Source organism: Argiope bruennichi, chromosome 7 (genome assembly GCF_947563725.1).
Source record: "Argiope bruennichi chromosome 7, qqArgBrue1.1, whole genome shotgun sequence".
NCBI classification, from domain to species: Eukaryota; Metazoa; Arthropoda; class Arachnida; order Araneae; family Araneidae; genus Argiope; species Argiope bruennichi.
The window spans coordinates 74,110,690-74,135,652 of record NC_079157.1 but is presented as its reverse complement, the minus strand read 5'-3'; the positions used below and the strand labels follow the sequence as shown (position 1 = coordinate 74,135,652).

Here is a 24,963-nt window from a genome sequence, read left to right as displayed (position 1 = left end):
AGAGTGAATGATCTGTCATATTCATTTTTGTTTAAATTTAGTTTTTTAGAATGGGAGAGCATATATAACACAAAAACTTAATTTTAAAAAATGATACCACATTTCAAAGGCGGATCTCCAATAGACATAGCATATAAATTTCAGATATAAATCGCAAACTATTTTTCACCTTTTAATTGTAGAATATTTTTTATCCACACAAAATAAATTTTAATTCTTTTGAAAGACGTAAAAAATAATTAAGACAAGAAAAATCATTCAAAATTTATCTTTATTTCTATTTAAAATCCGTCAAAATCTTAAATAAATTCAAGTCAAACATAAAATTTCGTTTCTTTCATTATTCGAATCACAAGGAACCTTATTAAATAAACAAATTAACCGCAATAAACATAAAAAAAGACTCTTTGATTTTAATTAAACAATTCTTTACATAAAGAATTTAGAATTTTTATCTTTTGTCAGCATAATCGTTTTTCTGAATATAAATCAAAATGGGAGACATATATACAATATATAAACGAATCTCACTTTTAGAAAGGAAAATTGAACAAAAATAAACGATAGAGAAAAAAAATTATATTCTCGAGAAAGAAAATAAGTAACTTTACATAATTTAATTATGAATAATCACACAACAAAGTTAAGGGGAAACTGCTTTTCACTGCAAAGTCCAATACAAAATTAATGTACAAAACTTCAATGCACGTTGAAATTATTGATTAGTCATTTTTCAAAGCAATCAAATTTATCCACCATTAATACAACAGAGAAAGAGGAAAAAAACTGGCCACCTTGAGGATTTTTGGGTACGAAGAAGGGCAACCACCCGTGATATTCCTCCCCAGCAGGAGAGGCGTTGTCCTCTGTGACCTTCAGAATATAAAACAATTTGAGCCCAGAGGAAAAGGATGGGGGTCTGCATTCAGACATTACCTATCACCCTCCCTCTACAATTGATATCCCACCCTTTCGACAATACCTACAACGTAATCGGCGGCCTTGGATTCCTGTGAAGTTTAGCTAAAGAGTGGCAAGATTTTACATAAAATCCTACCACCGAAACAGATCTCATAGCAGACCCAAATAAGAACAAAATGGTGAAACTAAAGAACAAGATCGATGCATCGTAAAATTAGCAGAATTATTTTATTTAATAAACAAAATGAAAATAATTGACATTTTTATAAATAATTATTGCTTATGAACGTCACTGCACAAGTCTACGGAAAAGAAAGCTATTAGTAATTGTCATTTCCTAAACAATTATTTCACACTCAGAAGGGGACAAAAAGACAGAAAAGGAAGAGTTCAATAAAAAATATATCAAAAGAGAATTTTAAACATTGTATTGCTCCTTCCAGGATGATACAGAATTGTAATTATGAGCAAATCGATTACGTCTCATAACCAGTGGTATAACTAATAGAATGAAGCTACCAATTATACCACTGAATAAGATAAATGTCTGTAGATTTCAAAGAAAATTTTATGTCCAATCTCATTTCTATTCGATACATTTACGCGTCTTTTTTCAAAACGATATCCGAAAATAAAGATAAAATGCGTTTTCTTACCAAAAATATAACAAAATGTCCATAATTACTCGTCTTGCACAAACATGGAAGTCTCTACAAAATCATCTCACTATTTCTATTGCTGTTATTGACACGATTTTGCAATAATCGAAAACTATTAAACTGTAATAGTATTTTTATATTCAGATATAATTTCAAATTTACTCTAGCAAGGCATCTACTTACCAATTTCATTTTTCATGACTTTTTATTATTATTATTTCAGGTGTCTTTGGGCCAAATGAAACATGATCCGGCAGTTTAAAATGGAACAGTAGAGAGTAAGGGGGATAGAAGTAAGATTTGAAAACCTACGAAATTTGACTAGAATTGCGATGGTTTAGATTTTTTTTTAAGAGTAGGCCAACTGGGAGCGGAGGCAATATTTTTTCTAAGACTAAATTAAGATTTAAAAAAATTCTTTAATGCTAATGCGAAAGATGATGTTGTTATTGCATTTCTAAAGGTCATTATTTGCTATAGATATTGCATTTTTAATAACTATTAAATTTGTATATACTATATTAGTATCTGCGGCGGCTGGATAGAACCTGTAAACGGGCATTAGTTTTCCGTATCTAGATACGTGGGGGGGGGGGGTCATGCATCACAGATATAAAATAAGATTATCTATAAAATTTAACTCCGAGATGATAAAGAATTTATCGCATTTTAATAGATTTATTGTCAGGTACCGAAAATGACGCTTAAGTATTCAGTATAACATAATAGTGAAATTTTTACACTCTCACATCAGAATCTGATAAAAGAAATCCACTTTTTAATTTGCCGAAAAAAGACAATAATTTTAGGATAACCACTTATACTATTTAGCAAAAAATTGGGATTATTGTTGTTAAGAAATTACAGAAAAATTCGACTGAAGTTATTTTTTTTTTAATTTTAATACTGTTGCCTTAAGTTGAGCTATTCCTTTTTGAACAACTGCTATCTTAATATAAATAAAATGTCATTGTGACTGTATGTAAATATGTTCCATATCTCCTCTTGAACAGTTAGGCTGAATTCAACTAAATTTTGCACTCTTATTACTGAAGACATGAGAAAGAATGCTGTTAACTTTTTAAAATACAAAAATGAAATAAATATTCAAATACTTAGAAATTGATAAAAATACTGCCCTTTCTTTAAAAACTTCGAACTATTCAATTACTATTTTTAAGTTTTTCTTTTATTTCAATGCGATTTTTGGATATGCTTTCACTGGTCTTAAAACAATGATTTGACAGTGCTTAAAATAAGCTTAAATCAATCGTTCAAACAAAGACAACCTTATATAATACATACCCCTTTGTTAACAAAATTTGCATTCTTTATATAACAAATATTAACTTACGGAAAAATATTAGCTATCGGTGGTTTTTAAAAATAAAGAACCGTTTTAAAAAGATCACGATTTTGTATATTATATCTTATACAAAAGCAACGGTTTTACGTTAGCAGTATTATAAATGAATGAATTTTTATCTTGATTAACGACAGGTATACAACTTACCTTACATAGGCTTAAAATAAAATCCTCAAATATAAATCGCGTTTCGAGCATTGTAAAAATTACGATACGAGAGTAATAATTTTAAAATAATTTAATTTTAAAATTCAAATCGACAGCGTTGATATTTCTTCGTTTGACAGATATAAGTGTTAAATGACATGCGAATTTATAATTATATTATTTCTGGTGATTGTGAAGACATGTGAACGTAATATATTAAAAAATCTTTTATTTATATAAAAAAAATCGCAGTAAGTTCGGAAATATTTTATAAAACAAAAGGGACTTTAATATATAAAATATCAATAAAGGTATTTACTATTGCACATCAAGAAAAGTGCAAGTCATCATACAGCACTAATATTTCAATTGCAAAAAAAAAAAAAAAAAAAAAAAAAAAAAAAATCATTCATATGCATAAGAAAGAGTATTAGTAATAAAAAATTATAAAATTATAATGAAAACAAATTATTAAATCTGTTATTTTTTATTAACATTGCGACAGCAGCATTCTGGTTTATTTATAGGTTTTTCTTTCGCGGTCTATGCACTCGTACTAAATTCGTAAAGCAGGCTATCATTCGAATAGTCAATCACCATTTCGCCACATTTGCGGTTTAAATGTCTATTATTTTAGCCTTTATCAGATATTTTTTAAAATATTTCATAAGCAAAAGTATAACGTAATAAAATGAATATCAATGAACAAAGTATCAATTTTTACAACCTCCAATAATTTTATGAAAAGTTATTTTCGTTAACTGAAGTAATGTATTAAAAAACATATGAAGATTACAGAGAAATACAGGAAAAAAACAAAAAGTGCATATTTAATTGAAAAAAAAGTGTTGTCTTGAATCATACGCAGTCCATCGGATAAAGAGTGGATTTTCTTAAAATTTCACAAAAGAAACAATTTGTTTTCGCAAGGCGTTCATAGATGGCGTTGCAACCAGCTAGAAATCGACTCTCTAAGCACGTGGTTTTGAAGATGAAATAGTTCGCTCACTCTTTTTTTTTTCCAGCCCTCTTCATCCAGTTTCGGTTTAGGATCCGGAGATGAAAGAGTAAAAGGCTTTACGAGAAAAAAAATCATCACGCTTTTCGGGAAGATAATAAAGAGCTCTTAGTGATATATTGGTCGTAATTTTATACGATCAATGAAAAATGGATGCTGATCGTGGATTATAATGAAGGTTTAGTTTTATTTCAAATGCGCTATGCAGTAAAAATTATATTTCAATGCATCAATGAATACAGGTGTAGGGGGAGGCACTGATAAACTATATATGCATATTATCTTAAAGGGCGAAAGAAATTCATAGTACCCGAAATGAAATATTTCCAATGTAACATTTAAAATGGGGGGGGGGACAGTACTTTCAAGATTCAGAATGGCTATCAATTTACAATATGTAGCATATTGTTTCATATGAAAAAAAAAAAAAAAAAAAAAGGATATATACGGGTGTTGTTGTTTTTTTCTTTAGTATTTCTGAAATTAAATTTTTATATAAGCATTTAAAATTCAAGAATAAAAACACTTTTAATTGCAAAATCACGTAAACTTTTAATCTTTCTCACGCGTCATTTTAATTATTGTAATTCACTGCCTGATTGACATTGATGAAATTTATGAGACTGAAAAGTTTAACATTGATTTTCATATCACATGAAAATCGCAAGTCGCAAAAGACTGCCGAGTCGACTTTTTTCAGATGTCCCATTTCGAAACCACATAAAATTATCGTTTCCTCATGCTTAAAAAAAAAGAAGAGAATTTCAGTTGAATCAGTTTATTCAACATTTGATATTACAGAAAACACATTTCTAGTTTTCATGTTTGAATTCTTGGACATATTCAGCGGTTTTATAATAATTATTCTTTAAAAGATAGATGGTTTTAACATGGCAAGTATTCTGGCAGTCACCCCCCCCCTTTCTTCTAAATTTAACAATCGCATTTCATATCTTTTTAAACAATTTTAGGGTCAACTAACGACGAAGCTTCCTCAGTTCATATTCTCATTTTGAGAGCAAATTTGGAGCCAGTTAACCTACGAAATGTTGCATAATAAATAAACCAATAGGATTCGTAAAATCGCTGGATTTCAATCAAAACCAGCAATAGTACATTTACAAAAAAGCCAACATATAAAATTAGAATTATTCGTTGTCCAGTTTAACTCAGCACCGTGCACTATTGCATATGTTTGCTATAAATAGTTTTATGCTACAGAAATCTAAACTACTCAATATAATTTCATCAAATTAATATTAAAAATTACTATAAAACATAAGAAAAGCTTTACTTTAATTTTTAACAGTTAACTAAATGGTTATATTTGCACTAATTAAAAACTACTTTTTCATACATAGAAAAAAATTGTATTGTATTTAGTATTGCCGTGCCTACAAAATGAGAATGTGATAAACATTTCAAATATTTTTCCCCCTTTCTCTACGAGCTGTCACTTTCAATGTTTAATCAAATTTTCAAACTAATTTACGAAAAAGAACTAGTTTCGAGCAGTTTTTATAAATCGTTTGGTATATTCTTTATTTTCGACAAGCTATGAGATGCAATTATGTATATGAATAAAAAATTATAAATTGATGAAAATAATATTTTCATATTAAATAAAAACTAAAGAACATAAGAGGATTTGAGAATTATTTTATATAAAAGCATTAGTGTTTTGTTTTTTTTTACTTAAAATATAATTGTGTTTACACCTTGCAGCCATCAACAGCTCTTTGACATATGTTGTAACCTTTCATGTGTTCATATGCTAGAATACGTCGGACACCGAGCTATGTTACCTTTCTTAGAAATATTTCAAATTTTTCTAACAAAAAAAGTAAGACTTTTAAACATGCTAGTGACAATTTAAATAGTTTTAAGTTAATAAAAGACAAAAATGTTTTCATCCCTAAAACTCTGAGAATATCAGCTAATAAGCAAAATGTATGTGAAAATAATTCATAGCAATATTAATTTTCTGGGAAAATTCAATAGGTCAACAACAAGGGTGGCACAAAATATTGGATAATAAGCGCTATTTATTTTTATCGTGGCATCGGGCTGATCTGATTGGCCCATAGGCATATTCTGTATTCGCATAACCTCTAATCCAAGTAAAAAAAAGAAAGAAGGCGCGCCTGAGGAGTCAACTTAAAGCAAGCGACATCATCACCAGGGCTTGACTTCTTTTCAAATCACCCGTTCGCCTGACGACGGAATAATGGACGACCCCAGGAATAACCGAAACCAAAAAAAGCACGCCCCACCAATACGACCACAGGAGAAAATAAACTTCTTTTCCCTAGAGCGCTCGTTTACAATGGAGGCATAACTCACCTTTACTTTAAGTGTTCCGACTCACGCTACACCTTTCCTTTCCGTTTACGTCGAAAAGAGAGAGACAGCAGACAAACGGAGATCGGTACGTGCCGAGGGCAAATTCCTGCGGAACTCCTCCCTCCACCTTCTCGGAGAAAGACCCTGATTTTTTTTTCTCCCTCCCCTTCTCTACCCTGAGTCCCAGCCTTCCCTCGTTTTATTTAGTTCGTTTTCGCGTTTTTTTTATCCTTATACCTAGTGCATCTTCGAAAAGGGGAGGAGAGAGTCAAACAGCATCCGACACTGCAAGGGTTGCTCTCGGCACTTCTGCTTGGCGACACTTTTGGCTTAAATTAGGATCGACAGTTTAAAAAGAGTTTAGATAATTTAGAAATTGAATGGATTAATAACAATTAATACTACAGTTAAGTCAAAATTAAACCTAATTTTTAATTAGGAGAAATTTCCAGAAGCAGAGGTTGACAGTTCAATGTCGCTAAAAACTGCACAATTCGAAAATCAGACCGCAATACTTGAATATAATTTCAGAAGAGAATACGATAGATGACTGAAATCAAAATACATTTAATACTGATTATCACTCGAATTTTAACGTTAAATTTGAATTTTAAAAAGGACACAGAAAACTAAATTATAAATAATTTTCAATAGATTCAAAACTAATTAATTCACAAACAAAAGTGATTACTTCAAATTTTTGTCTCAAAAGAAAGTTTGAATATTAAACAACATTGAGTTCACCCCAATAGGGAAATATATGCAATACCTATCTGCACTACAAAGAAAAAAAAAAAAATATGAAAATTACTCCTTTGATTTAATTTGAAAACTGTGAGCAATATTATCCCGCTTTTATATTTATCAATGGATCGGTGTAATCAGGAAGAAAACATAAATCGTAGAAAACAATTAAGATTAATTTCCACTTCGCTTTAATTTGAGTGAGGTAATTAAAAAAAATGTTTGGAGCTGAGAAAGTGTAAAGGATGGGAGCCTAAAAGCGGTGTAATATTGTATTTACTTTCTAAGCATCACCAAACCTTGTAAAAATCGCTTAAGCATCACATAAATCTATTACAAGTGACAGACTAGGCCAAAATTCAAATTTGTCATTTCCAAGCAGTCTATCCCTTTTTTTTATTTGGAAATAATCTGGCAAAATATGTAGAAAATTTTTTATATTGAATTTTAAGGGAATATTTTACATATTATATGAATTGGCGCAGTATATACTATTCTGGCCCTTGAGTGACATATATAGAATTCCGACAGGCAAGATTGACAAACTACCCTCACGAGAACAGACAAAAGCGGTTGACCAACCCACCTCAGAAGCCGACGGTACTGTGCCATGAAGAAAGACGCCAGCCACCACAACCACTTAAAAAAGCACCGCCAACGTAACTTTGGCGGGAAGGAGGAATGCGACAGGTGAAAGTGGCAACCCCAACTGATGTAGTCTCACCTTTAGGGCAGAGGCAATGTTCATCTTCAGCGACCACGGTTCAAGGTCAAACGCGGGCGGGGTCTCCAACGTCACGGGAAGGGAGGAAAAGAGGGGTAAAAAAGAACAAGTATTATTCAGCCGTGTGTGTAAACCATACCCTTTTTAGGCCGACCACCGACCATGCGTGTGGCCTGAAACGAGTAGTTTTTCTTTGATGGAAAGAAGTGCCTTAATACAAGCCTATTTTGCAAATTGGTCTATTATTCATTAAAAGAATCATTTGCACTCATTTGAAAGATAAATGAATTTTTTTCTACTGATAAGCGGCAATAAGGCAATTTCAAAATTTATTCATTTCTTAAGACCACTGGTCAAAATAAGTCAATACAGCACTGTCGCCAAAAGTTGTTAAACTGAAACTTCTTCACATGTTCTAATATTTTGAATAGTTTTGAGAAAAAGACTATATTCAAACGCACTATCACAATATTTAATAGGATTGATATCTTAAGTACACGGATGCCGAGATTCTAGCAGATTTTTTCATTTATTTACTATGTTCATAATTATATAATTATAAAAAAACAGCCACAAAAAATAAACATTTTTTCAACTGTTATTTATATGATGAACATTTAATTTATAAAAATTTGAGTTCGGGAATACAAAAATTCCATTACAATTTAGAGAAATGGAAATGTTTGTGCTTGACAGCTCTTATAAATCAGTATCAAATGGTAGAGGATATTTGATAGTTTAGAAACACCAATAATAATTTTAAGCTGAAAATTAATGCCGCACTTACCTTCAGAAGATAATGTGTAATTATAAGATAAATACTTCCACAACATTTGTACCCTCATTTCATCATAAGCAATAAAAAAATTCACGGATTTTTTATTGCCGTCATTGGCGACCTGCTGGTTAGTAGGATTTAACGGTTGCTAAAATTTTCGATAAAATTTGCTCTTGATGGTTTCTTCTGCAAAATCTGTTATATATATATATAAAGCCTAGCACTATTCTACTCATTGTGTCATTGTACGCATCTGCCTAATTTTCTGCTTCACTTAAAACACGAAATTTATTTTTGAAAAAATTGCCCAAGCATCATATACTACAAAACAGTACTTGATGAAACTAAACATTTTTATTTGGCATTGGAAATGTAAAAAGAGAGAGTAGAATCGTCCGGCACTGGAATTTTATATTTATTGCAGAATGTTTTACATAACTTGTGCAAAAACAGGATGAAATATTCAGTAAAAAAAATCAATTAAAAAAAGTAATTTTCATGCGATTTTATACATTTAATTTTATTACATTAAAGAGAAGCTGTATTTGAAAACAGATGCCCTTAATAAAATTCAATTCTCTTTAGTTGCAAACTTTTAACATTGACTGCAAGAAGAAAAATAAAAATTATAATATGAAAAAAATTATGAAAATTATTTTTTATTTAATTAATTATGAAAATTATTTTATGATGAAATAAAAATTATTTTTATATTCTAATATTTTTGAAAGTTATTGAGAAAAAATGTCAACATTTTACTTAATTTGTAATTAAAATTATAATTTAATTTTCAAAAAAAATATCTGAGGTATTATTTTTACCATCAAAATATATATGCAACAAATTTGGTTGTTTTAGGCCATACATTCTGCTATGTAGAGAAAGCACCAACACAAATACACACACATTCACAAAAATACAAATTTCCCTTTGTTATCAGTAGTAACAAATATAATATTACAGAACAGAACTAACCCAAATGCGATAAAGAAAATCTGCAACAAAAACATCCTCCTCCAATATATCGAATGCAAAGCATAAAGAATTAAGTCCAATTTCGGAAATTTTAAACATACTTTTTCACCTTTAAGTATTCTATCTAAAGCTTAAAAGTTATTACATGAAATATTGTCTCTTACTGCGGCATTCTCAAAAGATTTGTATTGTATTGAAGAATTGTGTAAATCCATTTTCATTCCCACTTATTTAATGCAACATGATTCTTTCCCATGATGTCACAGCGTCATCAGAACTACCCAAATATCAACTGAAATTCCCTTTTAGAAACAAATCATACAAAGAACCTTCTCGCTCATTATTTCCTGTGTTCAAAAATCACAGACCGTTTTCGAAGTAAACAACAAGAGCAGCCCCAGTGTTGTAGTGAAAAAAGCAGGAGGACGCGGTAGAAAACAGATACATCAAAAGGACCTTTCAGAATGACAGCGTCAAGTAGTACTTAAGTAGAGAAGATACACTACTTTCTTTCGGGTCTTTAGCGGCTTTTCCTCCCACCGGAGCGAAGCCCCCTTTTCTCCAGTCGTCTGCTGGATGTAGAATTCAGCAGTAACTTCATCCATCTTCACCAGTTAAGAACAGGAGGGTCAATGTTTCGTCAAATTGGAACAAACAGGGGACGGTTGGATGCAAACGGAAAGTCTCAGAGGTGTCATTCCATATCCACCTTCCTCATTATTTGTTAAGATTTGGACAGAAAAGGGAACGGGTAGGGGAAAAGAGAAATAAAATGACACCTTATTCTATATCCATATCCTATTTGGAAATAACAGATGGGGTGTTCAAAATTCTAATTTTGAGCTGCAACAAGTTATATGAAAGTTGTAATTTTGAACTCTTGTCGGATAATGAGAATGAGATTAGAGTCGATACAACACTCTTGAAAGTCAAGTTTGATCCTCGAGATCATATACAACGTGTATCAGGCCCACAAACAGTAAAGTCAGGCAAAATCGAAACTTTGGGCTTGAAAAACCTCTGGTCCCAAAATTGTTTGTTCCCCACTGCGGGCCTTATTCCAATAGTAATGTGATACACTCCCCCAACATTTATGATTTAGAATATAAATTTAAAAAATGTTATTCTAGAAAGTCGAATTTTATGATCTGATTTGTGCTTGTTTTTCACAATTATATATTTAAAAAAACTTAATGTCATATACAAAGATCAACAAGCATGCTTACAATATTACACTTTTTGCCCCTCGAATATAATTTGACACTGAAATTCCCCTTGCCTTCTCCAACCGTACATCTTTCTCAAAAGTTTGGAGTAGGTACACAAACTATTTACACATACAGAACAAAATGGCGTTGCAGAGCCTGAATGGTCTTTAAGGAAAAAACTATATACATTAATCGCTGCTGTTTGTATGTACAAATTAAGTGTGGGAAATATTAGATTAACAGATTCCAAGAAATTCAGTTTGGCAATATTATGTTATCTGGCTAAGGATGAAAACCGATAGACGGGTAGATGATAGATAGATGAAAAAAGACTACAAAATAAAACAATACAATAATTGCTTTATTTACTAATTTTTTAACCTTTCAATCATTTCTCCTCCTGCCCCTCTCAACTTATGTGGATCCCAGAATATCGAATTTCCTTTTTTCCTCCCCTTTTAACAGCTATTTTGTAAAGATCACACACACACACACACACACACACACACACACACACACACACACACACACACACACGAAACCATCGACAATCCAATTTTGCTCAAAATACGTTTTATGATCATAAGTGGTAATACAAATAAGAATATTTTGCTACTATAAACCAAATCAATTCATTATTTTAAATCAAGTTCTTTTCTTAAAACAAAGAACTGAATGTAAATTCTCAAAGAACTGTAAACTATTTGCGAGTTTGGTATGTAGCACAAGGAGTCTTGTTTAGCCATTATCGAAATATCCGCCCCCACAAAGAAAAACAGATCGGAAAGAAATAGAAAGAAGGTGAAAACGAAGACTATTCCCAGCACCAGCCCATTGCTCTCCAACGACACGTTCACCTTCACCTTTGACCTCATCCGTTCACGAACGAGTTCGACAGACTTTTTATTCATCTCACATTCATCCGTTCCATTTCTTTCTTTTTCCATCGACATTTAAATATTGAAAGAATCATTTTCGCTCATGCGGATTTTAAGAGTGAATTTTATAGATTCATAGTTGGAAAGAGGGGTTGTGATATTTCGTTCGTAGGGGAAAGAAATTTGCATTTTTTAAAACAAATATCAAGTGATCTAAAAATTTTGACATGATGTGAAGCGATGATTTCCATTTAACATAATGATTTAATTTTAACGTTATGTATCTAAAACTATGTGATACAATTTTCAAAATAATACTTTGTAAGATAACTCAACAAATTATTACAAAAATATGAACTGAATAGTATAAAAACGCAAATGTAGCATAAAATGCGTAATTTTTAAAAAATTTTCATTTATAAGGTTTTCAATTTTGACTTGAAATATCTTAAATTACAATAATCTTAAAATTTGCAAGTGTTTTAAAGCAAAAAAATATACTACGCTATTCGAATATTCCCCAGAAAATCAGAATTTATACACTAAATAAGAATATAATGCAAAAATTAAAAACTAAAAAAACGCTAATTTACTAAATAAAAATATCTATTCAAAACATTTTATGTCGTACACTCCTATAAAGATATTCATATAAAAATAGATCAATCATTCAGTTATATTTAAGAGGCGCAGGCGGCATGCAACGGCATTAAAATTATACATAACAGACAGACTTGTATTGTATAAAGACAATACAATACAAGATTAGAAGAAAAGGCATATCTTCATAAAATCAAAATTTAAACAACAGAAGAAAGTTTCTATAATATAGCTAAGGAAGAAGATGTTTTTAAAAACATAATTTCTGATATCATTATTATTTTAAGCAAAATTTTGCAGGCTAAACCATGTGCACTGCATCAGAATATCATCTATGACATTCGTTGCGAACTACCAAATATTTGCAAGTTACTTTGTAAAGTTGGGAATGAGGGAATTAAATGAGATACTGAATCTCCTATGTGAAACATCGCAATATTAAGCTAGATTCGTCTATTTTATTTTTAAGCTTAATTACATAGAAACGAAAACATGCATACAAAAAGAAATGCATAAATCTAATGATTGATGCATTATGTATAAATCTAATAATGAACATTTGTATAAAACGTATCTAAAATGTTTAATAATTTTTAAAAATTAAGAGAAAAATCTGAATAGAAATAAAAGTAATATCATTGAAACGAACAACTTTAAAATAGTGCATGAAAGACTTTTGTACAATAATATGCTTCAAAATTATTAAGAAAAAAATGTTAAAAATAAGATTGTTCCTATTTTTAAAAAAATCTATTTAATTTTTTGAAAAATACTTTCTTAGTATGTATCTACTAACCAAGAAGTAATTACGTGCCAAAATTGATAACTATAGGTCCAATGGTCTCTCTAGAGAATTTCGATTCATCCTCCCCATTATGCATGTTGTATTAAGTAATTTATAGATGGTATACCAGCTTATTAATATTATATTTAAAAACTAAAATCTGAAATGCTAATCTATACCGAAGCAATCTTGTTATATAACGCTCTCGCATTAAACGCAAAACCATTGCGCTTTTCATTATTAAAAATTTTTCTGAATGAAAAAAAATTATAAAATGGCAGAAATTCATCGGAAAATTCCTAATTATCATAAATGATTAGAAATCAACACATTTTTGAGATGAACAAAACAATGGTAAACATCTTACTGATTGAATATCAATCATTATACTGTACATATACAATGTGGAAGTCTTAAGCAACTTCTTTCCCATAATGGCTTTTAAAATGGGGGAAAAAAAAAAAAAAAATGCAATTAAACACACTGCTTGCAATATGGAGGTAAAAAATGCGGACTATCAGTATTACAACATCATTCGAGTTCTTTCTTCTGAAACTGGTTTTTGAATAAGTAAGTGCGAGCGTTATCAGTAATTTACAACCGTTATTTCATGCCATTAATATCGCGCTTATCTTGACCCACCTGCGTTTCCTTCGTAATCTTTTCACTGGAAAAAGCAAAATACTTGAGAGAAGACCATATTAGAAGGGAAGCTGATCAACAATAAATTTACTAGTAGAGTTGCTTTGTTAAATAAGTTTTTTTTAATTAAAAAAATAAAATTAAAAAAATTGAGAAAATAAAATAAATTGAAAATCAACAGAAGGTTAAAAAAAATGAGAAACTAAAAACTTTCGATGCAACCACATTTTGCTAATACAATAAAATAAAAATAAATCCTTGATAAAGAATTCATTACGGAAAGAATTACGTGTGTATTGTACAACAGCGATTTCCTAAATCGCTTTGTTTTTTTGTTTTAAAAAATATTTTCACTGAACTTGTTTAGAGCTGTTTAAAATCGTTTTTTTTAAAGATAGAAATCTACATATCGACCATCGAAAAAAGACTGTTTCAATTTAATATTATATATATATATATATATATATATATATATATATAAATTTCTTCCTTTCGGTATTCTTTATTCAGTATTGCAATAATTTTTCTGGGAACCCCAATTACATGAGTATGGTAATAAGATCATCGAGAAGCACATCTTGTTCTCCACATAACAGTTTTAGGCAGTTGACTCATGTATAAAACATATTCCCATTCAAAAATGTGTGTAAATGAAACATTAAAATGTTATTTCAGTTTATAATTAAGGACAAACAATTAAAATTTAATTATTTTTTAATTTTAAGGATTACTAAATAGCATACCTTATCAACACTTCTGATTGGCTTTTATGAGATAACAACTGTTTTGAAAAAAGATTTTTAAAGATTCAAAATTTGATCACACAAATTCCTTTTAAAAAATAAAAAAATAAAATTAAGCTCTTACTAACGATTAAAAAAAAAACAAATTAGCGTACTGAATTTTAAGAAACGACGCAGTTTAAGATGGGAATATTTAACCAATGTGTGTATTTTTAGCGATCTGGAAAAATGTAATCTTTTAAATAAAAGTTCACTTAAAAAAATTAATAAAAAGACAAGCATTAATTTTTCCGCTGCAAAAAAAAGTCTTCCAGAATTATTTTTTTTAATTTGAATTATTTTATTCACTTTATTCAAAGCAATAATAATTTCCGGTTCTATTTTTGTCCTTATTTATTTTATATATAAAAATATCACTGGAAAGTACTCAAGAACCCCTTTCGACATGTGAATCTTACAGGGTTGCAAAGGTAAAAAGAGATCACAATGAACAGATGATTTTCGAAATATTCCAGAAAACAATAAAAGGAAAGGAAAAAAAAAAAAAAAAAAAAGTCTGATTTCAATGAATACAAATAGCAGCGAATTCAATTAGCAAGAAGAGGAAACGGGTATCATATGTTAAGAACAATCGGAAATCCGAAACGCGTTTTCACTGAAAAACCTCTTGCTTATTCATAGACTTATTTATGTGAGACTTTCTACCTAACCCTTTCGCTCCCAACAGGTGGGAAGAAAAGAGTCGGGGGCAGAGAGATCATGTTCTCACGGTTCTACCTGATGTTTTCGGTAAGGAAGGGTTACTCAATCGCCGTGGGGTGGCGTTGGTGCTTGTATAAATTACAAGAGCGCCCTGCTGGTTGGCCGGGGGAGCAGCATGCGTTTGCTTCAAATAACAGTCCCCCGTTGATTGCTTAAGACAAGGCTGCTGACCTTTGGTTACCGAAAACGCAACCGAAAGAGCTAATTTGGAGAAAGAAGAAATCACAAAATGCAAACAACATTAGGTCTTTAAGATACCAAAAGATAGTCGCTTTCTATTTGCATTGTGTGTTTAATACACCAGTTTGCTATTACATAATCTATTGCTGAAAATTAAGCATTCGTTTAAGTTAAATATTAATGAGATACAGAAGAATTTCGTTAATAATTAGAAAAATACAGGATATTACTTTACTTGAAAAATGCTTTAGGTAAAAAGGTGACTCTTTCCTATTTATTGCTACCTCTAAAACAATTAATGGAAAGTGGTAAAAATAATGGTTTTCAGCCTTTCAGTTGTTGGTGTTAAATTTTGAATATCATTTCAGTTTCTCTCCATTTCAAAAAAGTATCGTAAATTTTGTCATTTCTACTTCATTAACTCGCGCATTTCATAAATCAGAAATACAGTGAATACATTTTGAGTTTCTCAAATATATGAATTTATTTTCAAAATGACACTTTATTTTTGTATAAAGATTTTTACTTCCTCTTTTGCCATTAATAATTTTTGCTTCGTCATTTTTTTTCAGGCTCTCCTTTACCTTTTCATTTAGTAGGCCTTTCTGTCTTGATTTACATATTACATATCAGTGGAATAAGATACAAATTAACGTGATACACTAATAGCATCAATAAAACTATCTATGAAAACGTTGAACTAAAATGATTTCAAATGGAATAATTTAAAATTTTCCAAAGGTCAGGAAGAGGAAGGTAAAGTGCATCAATTAAAAATAGAGGAAAATATGATATTTTTAATGATTTAAAAGTTTTCTGTTCCCGATTGAATTATTATGACACTTTAATGGTTCGTTAAGTTTCAAGGTGAAAACATGAAAATACTTAATAATATTTATCTTCAATTATAAACACTGCATGCAAGCACGTATGCATACGAGATCTAAAGTAACTACCAAACCCATATATTAATTTTTGTTAAATGTATAAAAATCCTTTTAATTCAGTTTCCTATTTAATCGTTTTTTTTAAAAAAAATCTCTATTTGAATGTAATTGTTAAACATGACAGGGGGAGAAAAAGGAGGGTGAAACACCTTAACTATTTTTGTAGGTAAATAGTCAACACAATCAAGGGGGCGAAAAGAAAAATAAATATACAATTTGATTTTTATACTGCATAAAAATGAGTTCACATTTCTGAAATGCAAATCATTCTTTTTATACAATCACATACAATCAACCAATTTATACAATCAACCACAGACTCGCTCAATATTGTTTTATGCATTTTAGCAATATATTTCATGAAAATAAATATTGTAATTTCGTTAAATTCGATAGATCTTAACACGTAAGACTATTACAGAAAGATGTACTCATGGAATATTTTTTATGGTCACATTCATAGTAATTGAAAAATTAACAGATGCGTAAAAAACACACAACTGCAGAGTTAAAACTTCAGATTTCTTAAACAAAAGTTCTGAATACTTTAAAATGATGATACAACAGCTCATTCAAGTAAGTTGAGTATACGATTCTGATTTTTGGTAACTTGAATGTTGAAACAATTTACAAAGAAGTGAACAAGGAAATTTCGGTACCAAGAACATTTATTCAAAACATTAAATCCTTTTTAATCAAATTAAAACAGCTGCCCTAACACAAATAAAATCTTAAAGACAAATCAATTACAAAAACTAGACTTAACAATTAAGAGTAAAGAAACTTGAATCCGCACACACACAAAAAGAGAAAAACAGGGAGAGACGTCTCTTTTATCGAGACGAAAGAGTATTTTTCAGTGACAATAGAACAAATCAAGTTTCGACGAAGAAAAGACATCAGAAAAGCGATCTCAAAAAGAAAAAATAAATAAATAAAATAATAGGATAAAAATAAGAAAATAAGACAAAAAAAAAAATGTTGATTGACCGCCACTCTCTCACGTGCGTTCACATACATCGAGGCAAAAAAACAATAAGTCTTCCCATCTCAATTCAAGGCTACAGAAGTTTATAGGCAAAACAGACTCTATATTCTTTGAATCGATTGGCGCTCTATTTTAAATAATTAGCTTCGCTTTCTTTTATTAAAATAGAGTATATGCGAAGTCAAAGCTATATAAAAAAACTTAAACTAACGATTTAAATCGTTTATATGCTTTGTTTGCAGGTTCCCTTCAAAAAGTTTAATAGATCTTTTGTTACAATGAAATTCCATTTCTAAGCTTTAATGTAGCAACTTGAAATCATATTCTGTTGTATGTTAAAAGTTAGTTGAGTATTTAAAAACAAAAATTCTTCAAAATAAATTACGTAGAATGCTATTTTTATTTACGTCATTTAAAATATAAAAAATACTTTTCAAATAAAATTCTTCTACCTATTTTAAAGAAAAATAAATTTAAAAAAACTTGTAATTTTTGAAAATAAATAATAAACGATACAAAATTATTACTATTGAATAAATTTCGTAGATATGTACGTAGATCTTACCATCTTTCAGAGAGAATTTTCCCGTTGTTAAATGGATTTCAATTAAAAAAGTAAATATTTATTAGACTGTGATACAGTATCCTTTAAAAATACATAAAAAGCTAAAATTGAATTTAGAGTACTTTAATTTTCTGTTTGTTAATTTAAAAAATTACGCAATACTTTGAGTTTAAAATTATTAATTCATTATTCCAATTGCCATCTAAACCTATCAAAAACCAATGTGCAAATTAAAAGTAGAAATACGTATATAAAAGCAGATTATTCCAAGTGATGTCAATAGCATTAAAGGCCTTGAAAAAGTTAATAAAAGTCATGAACTTAATATACATTTGTTAACTTATTATATATTTTTTAAACTCCCCTCTCCAAAGAAAATCGATAAAAACAGTAAAAAAATGTTATTATACGAGTTAAGAAAAATTCTACACTTACATCAATCTAGAAAAGAATCTTATTCCTCTAGTGGATTCCTTTGTACGGAGATGCTATGAAAAGCCATGTATTTCCAAATAATGAAAAAATATTCCTAGTAATTTACAACAATCAGTACGCCATCTTCCTTGTAAAATATTATACAATTATTAGAATTAATTGCAATAGAAAATATTACAATTGGGACAGATTCGCAATCAACAACCAATATTCAGTTTATGGATACCGTAAAATGCAATGAAGTATGTGTAATTTGCCACGCAAAATTGAATAAAGTCCCAATTCACTGCAACACAGTTTACTTATAATACAATAATTTAATTTGTAAAACTATAACTATTAGAATATAATCAGCTATATTTTTGCTATATTTTAATTGTGCTTTGATTTAGCTGTAAATAAATTATAACAAAAACTATGGCAGTCACTGATTTGTCAAAAAAAAGAAAAATAACGTTTTAAAAAAAACCGCTTATTTTTTTTAAAAAAAATCAATAATATAGTTTTAAAAATAATTTAATTTTTACGCAAATGTGGAATTTATTTTAAAATGCCCACAATGATCAAAATTTATCATTTCATTTTTCCATTTATTGTTGTACATGTTAAGCTATCCATTTAGACTTAATCAATGTTAAGGCAACTTCGTTTATCAATGATGTAAAATCAGCTAGATGATTGGTTGTCCACAGTTCAAAATTACAGGCATGATAATATAGAGTGAATGATTTCAGAAGATATAATGCTAACAATGGCAAAAAATTATTTCAAACGGATTATTCACGGGCAGCTGGAAAAAAACGAAAATTCAAAATTCCATATTCACATTAATGCCTAGGCCAAATAACAACATGAAATTTAATGATTCAAAAACATTTAGATAGAGGGGGTGGGGGAAAGAGTCTCGAATTTTTACTGCGGAAAATAGTTGCAATTGAAACCATTTTCGTTAATCTAGATTCGTGCATCTTTATTTTATTTTTCAAGTTTGCTTTTATGTATATTGCAACAATAACGAACCTATAAAAAAATATATTTAATATTTTGAAAAAACATGCGAGTAGAATGACTGAAACAATGAAAAGTATTATAAAACATATCATAGGAAATTTCCAGAATTTAAGATATTTTAAAATACGAGTTTAAGATATTTCACATTATGAGAAATTTTACATCAGCGGCAACAAGCCATTGATAATAATCCATAACTGATTTCAAGCAAGCAATTTTTGAGTACCGCAAAAACTGTTTAAAATTGATGAAAACACAGCACCAAGTTCAAAAAAATAAAAAGTATAAAAGATTAACGGCTCAGAAAGGGAATGGCAATAAGGATTGTTGCAGTTTATATTATGATTAATATAAAAAAAATATTCATCACCACGTTAAATCATTTGCAAGACAAGATATTTCTCCATCACTTAGCAATTGTTTATTTGTCTGAATCACTAGTGTATATTATCAGGAATTTAATATGCGTGACTTGTAAATCAAACCGAACAAGCAAAGATCCCACATAGTTAAAATTACTTCACAAAGTTTAATAAATAAATATATATGCGATTTCTCATATGGAATATAATCATACGGTATGGGTTTACTCAATATATGGCTTTTCAAAAATCGACAGTCTTGGTGTCAAATGATTGTTGCAAACTTGAACAAGAAATTCAAAAGAACTCCAACATTACAATCATAAATTTTCAAAATTACTGCGCTTTTATTAAAATTAAGTTTACAGTAAAAATTGTTACACTTATTATGTGACACAAATAGAAAAATTGTGCCATAATTTTCATGCTACATTTTATGGCAACAAAGGACAATAAATTCAATTTTGTATATTACGAATACTGAATAAATATTCCAAATTTTGAGATTAATTCGCGACTAATGAATAAAGTATTCTATTGGGGGGGGGGGTAAAAAGTTCTTGTAGTTGCTTTTTTTTTTAAAGCCCAATTCATCTCAAATAGTTTCAAGTTACTGGTTAAATCTCAAAGTTTCAAAACAACCACGCATGTAACGAAATAAATAAGCAGATGTGAAGCGGGGTAGAGCGTGTGCAAGCCGTGAAGAGGAAATAATCCGAAAAATGATAAACTGACAATACCTCTTTACGTCTGAACACGTGTAAAATCTGCTTCAAACGCGAAGAGTTAACCGATGGAAGAGTGGTTTCGATCATCCCTGACAGGTTTCTTTGACAAAAAACAAAAACTCAATAAACAAAATCGATGAATCCTCTTTTTTTTTTTTTTTTTTTTTCCCTAGACGGTACCGATGGAATATAAGAGAGAGGGTGAGGTTCAAAAATCAATGAGCACATGCGCTTCTAAGAGGTGGGAGTCGGATAGGGTAAAAAAAGTAAAAGTGGTCCCTCTCTCCTTCCTCTCCGAGGGGGGGGTTGAGGAATTAAAAAAAAAAAATTTAAAAGCCTGAGGGTGAAGAAGAGCATAGAGTGTGCGTGCAACGGAATGCTGAAAAGTGGAAAGGGGAGAGATGGGTGGTGGATGAATAAGATCAAGGATGGAGATTCTAAAGGGAACAAACACCTTCTGCGGGAAATGCCTCGTTTTTTTCACCATACATGTCTGTAAAATTCCAAGACAGAAATAATAAAAAGTTCAATCACAAAAATTTGTATTACTTTTTTCCATTCAATTCCTTTAAATAACTAAATTAATTAAACATTGTTGGCAAATTTTTCTAATAAATATCACAATTATAGGTTGAACTACTTAAACCAATATTTTTAAATATTTAAAATATTAAAATACTGGCAACGATGTATTTATTATTTGCAAATTATTTCCTAGACATTTGCAGTGATAACCAAAAAATTCTACGATACAGGGGGGAAATTCTACAGACACGACAGCATATTTCTAGAGCAATCGGATCTCGAAGACAATATCTTATTAATTTCAAAGCTCTTTCATCTTTGATTCCTAAATAGTTGCATGTACTAAGAAACATTAAAGAATCCGTTGCAAAAAGGCGCTTGTTTAAACTCTCCAAGGATAGTACTATCTTGTGATAATAGATATATTTTCGAGTAAAAATACTGCCCTAATACATCCTAATGAATAAAATTTATCAAAAAGAATATTTTCGCACAACTTAGGATATCGCAATTTCACACGTTGTTAAAGTTTAATTGAAAATTTTCATCTACCTCCTTTATGTAATAAAACCCTTCAGTTTTAAAATGTTACTATTAATACATTTCAAGCGTATCGATTCGTTCAATTACGTGAAATAATCCAGTATATCTTAAAACGCATTTTATATTTCAACATGAACATTTTAAACAAAGACCATTAAAACTAAATTTTGCAATATTCACAACAATTTTTCGAAAAAAAGATTCATTTGTATGAAAAGTAGAATCATAATCTTCAACTGATGTTCTTCAAGAATTCTTTCAGACCCTATTAGTGTAAAATATTGTACTATATCAAAACCATATTTTCCGAAATTCAGAATCGTGAAAATACCGTTAGAATGCTGTAAGACATCTTGTATTATTGAGTACTGATGTAATTACATCGTTTAGAAATTAGTGACTGAAACTGAAATCCGGGAATTAATTGTTCGTGACTATCATGCACCTTACAATTTCTTACAATTGAAAAATTGTTTTTAATTTTATTAATTTGCACAATAAGTTCATCCACATTTACTATTTTTACGAAATGCAGTTCCCTTAATTAAAAATCAATAAAAATAAAAAACAAGCAAATGAACTATGTCGAATTTCAAACTATATGCATTTTCTTCTACATCGTTATTAAGTATTTTATCATCATTTGCTATTAGTTGAAAAACAAAAATAACACTTTCAGAAAAGAAAAAGAAAAAAAAGAAAAAAAAGAAGAAGAAGAAGAAGAAGAATTTATAGAAATTACTTATTTATTTAAATTAATCATATATTTTATACACAGAGAAGTGATGTTTTAAATGGTCGCCGGCAGAAAATGTATTCAATGCAAAACATTATCAAACGTGAAAAATGCATGATTATGTAAGTAATTTAAAATGAATATTTAAATTCATAAATTTTTGCCATATGAAAATTTCTATTTAAAGGCTGAATGAATGAATATACTACACGTCTAAAAGTATTATAAAAAAAAGTAATTTATTTTTAATTATTTATTTAATATTTAAAAAATATAGTTAAGTATAATAATTTGGAAACTGTAACAATACTTTTATTTTTCAGCTCCTTAATATTATGATAGAGAATCTGTTTTTAAAATCATATCTCTACCTTGAGAATAAAATTTACTAGCAATATAGTCTCTGTCAGGGTAATCTGATTATATTTTTTTAAAAATAATACATTTATTAATGATTGAAAGAAAGTTATTTCTATACATTTAATTTTGAAAAAACGGTTTTATCAACTACTGACAAAATTATCCTATAACAAGAAGAGGGAATAAAAAAATGAGCCTGCATATAAGTCTCAAATAACTGAATTTCATAATAAAAATATAGACATTAGATCTTCAAATATAGTTTGCCATTTGAGATTGAGAACAAAAACTGAATTCTTACAGAAATTTAGCAGGAATGGAATAGTCACAGCTCAGAGGATAAGTCGAAATCTGCCTTAATTTTTGCATTAAACTTTAGCATTCTTGTTTTAAATATTGCAATGCTTTTCTTTGAGCTTTATTTAATCATTTTTGTAGAGATCATTATACCATAGTGGATAAAATAATAAGTGCAAATTCAAAACAGCAGTCAAAATATAAAATTATGAAAAGTCATAAATAAAAAAAATAAAGGTAAAAGCAATCAAATTACTTTTCTTATTGTCAATTCCCCATTTTGAAGTTAAAGAAGCAGTTTTTAAAAGATCTATATTTCGACATTTAAGCAACAAGAGCAATTTACCTCTCAATACATCAGATCTAAAAAGGTTGGTAACAAGAATCATGATTTCGAAATTCGGCCATAAAATTAAACTTATAAAACAAATCATGCTACCTAAAAGACCGTCCTTCATAATTTGCGAGGTTTCTCCTCTCTTTGCACCCCAACCCCCTCCCCACCTAAAAGCTTCATGCAACTTGATCCACTCATGTATAGCATTAATGAACTATTACTGATATGTTTGGAGAAAAGATTCAATGTGGAGAAAGTCCCTCATGGTTTTTTTCCCCCTTTGCTTTTACCCCTTCCCCTCACACCAACGCAACCCCATCCGTCGGGGAGCAGGGGCCGGAGGAAGCAAAAGAAACAGCGGTTGCTTAGCAACCGCATCGTTTTCCTCCTCTTCCCATCGCTATTATTCACAGTGCTTTCTTCCGGCGTTCTCTGTGCATTTCCCCGTGCGGCCGCGCAGGCGACAAGGTCACGGCTGTGTGTCGGATGGCAAGTGGCCAAAACGGCACGGAGGGAATCGTGACGTTTCATAACGGACGAAAAACAAAAGCAAGTAAGCCTTTTAAGTATCGATCAACAGCACTGAAAAACGGATTTTTGGCATCATTTCAGAGGTTGCAAGTGAAGAATTTTATTACTAATATTTACAGTGACAGATGAAAACAAAAAATAGATCTGGCAAAAAGTGTGAAGCGCAGAAATTTTAGCCAAACAAACTAAAACATCAGCTCAATTTCGACTAACATACGGTATTGAAAGTAAATACATCTTGCATATACTAGATGAAAGAATATAAAATTATGAGCTTTAAAACTATAGAATGAAATTAATATAATAAATGCAACTGGACCAGTTTTATGTTGCTTTTTTAAACTGTCATTGTTAATTAAATTTTTATTGCAAGCAAGCGAAGTTTACCAATACTACTTCGCTCTAACTACATTTTAAAAACAAAGAATTTTTGAGCAGCTCAGAATGTAATAAAGCTTCTTATGACTAAGAATTATTCCAATGATAAACTAACAGATAATAAATACTAACAGACAAATAGATAAAAGTATAATTTAAAAAATATAATTTAAAAGTTCCAAATGTCAAAAACGTGCCTTATTTGAAGAAAAGAAATTCGGAAAAAAAGAAATTCCATAGTTCACTCTAAAAAGTAAAGATAAGGCCTCTACCAAGCTAAATCAGATAATTTTCTAAATGAAGATATTTCGAAGTACAAATTTAAAAAAGAACTTCATAATTGTTTACAACCATTACACGAAACTAAACGAAAGACGCCTTAAAATTGTAGATTATTTACTAAAATTAAAGAGGTTGGAGGAAATGCGGACGTAAAAAAAAAAAAAAAAAATCATGAAACACTCACGTAAGAGAAATCCTTATTCAAAAGCTGCTAAGAAATAATAATGAAGGAACAAATTCTAATACATATTGAATGGTTCTAATACCCATGATTCTCATTCAATCAATGGAAAATGAAATGGAAATCAAACTGATTTTGCTGCTCTTTACCTCAAACTTTCGGGTAAAACTTTTCAGAAAAATATTTCGCTTAAATATGCGTTTCATCCATATCTTACCATATGTTATATTATACACAGCTAAAAGAAAAAAAAAAGCATTTAACAAAGAATTCCAGAAAAGTGTT

The 24,963-nt window shown here is 29.8% G+C and overlaps 1 protein-coding gene across 3 annotated transcripts in view; it reads right to left on the bottom strand.

Annotated features, from left to right (window-relative positions):
* LOC129976742 (single-stranded DNA-binding protein 3-like) overlaps positions 1-24,963 on the bottom strand; it is a 297,319-nt gene that overhangs the window by 177,113 nt on the left and 95,243 nt on the right. The window lies entirely within an intron of this gene.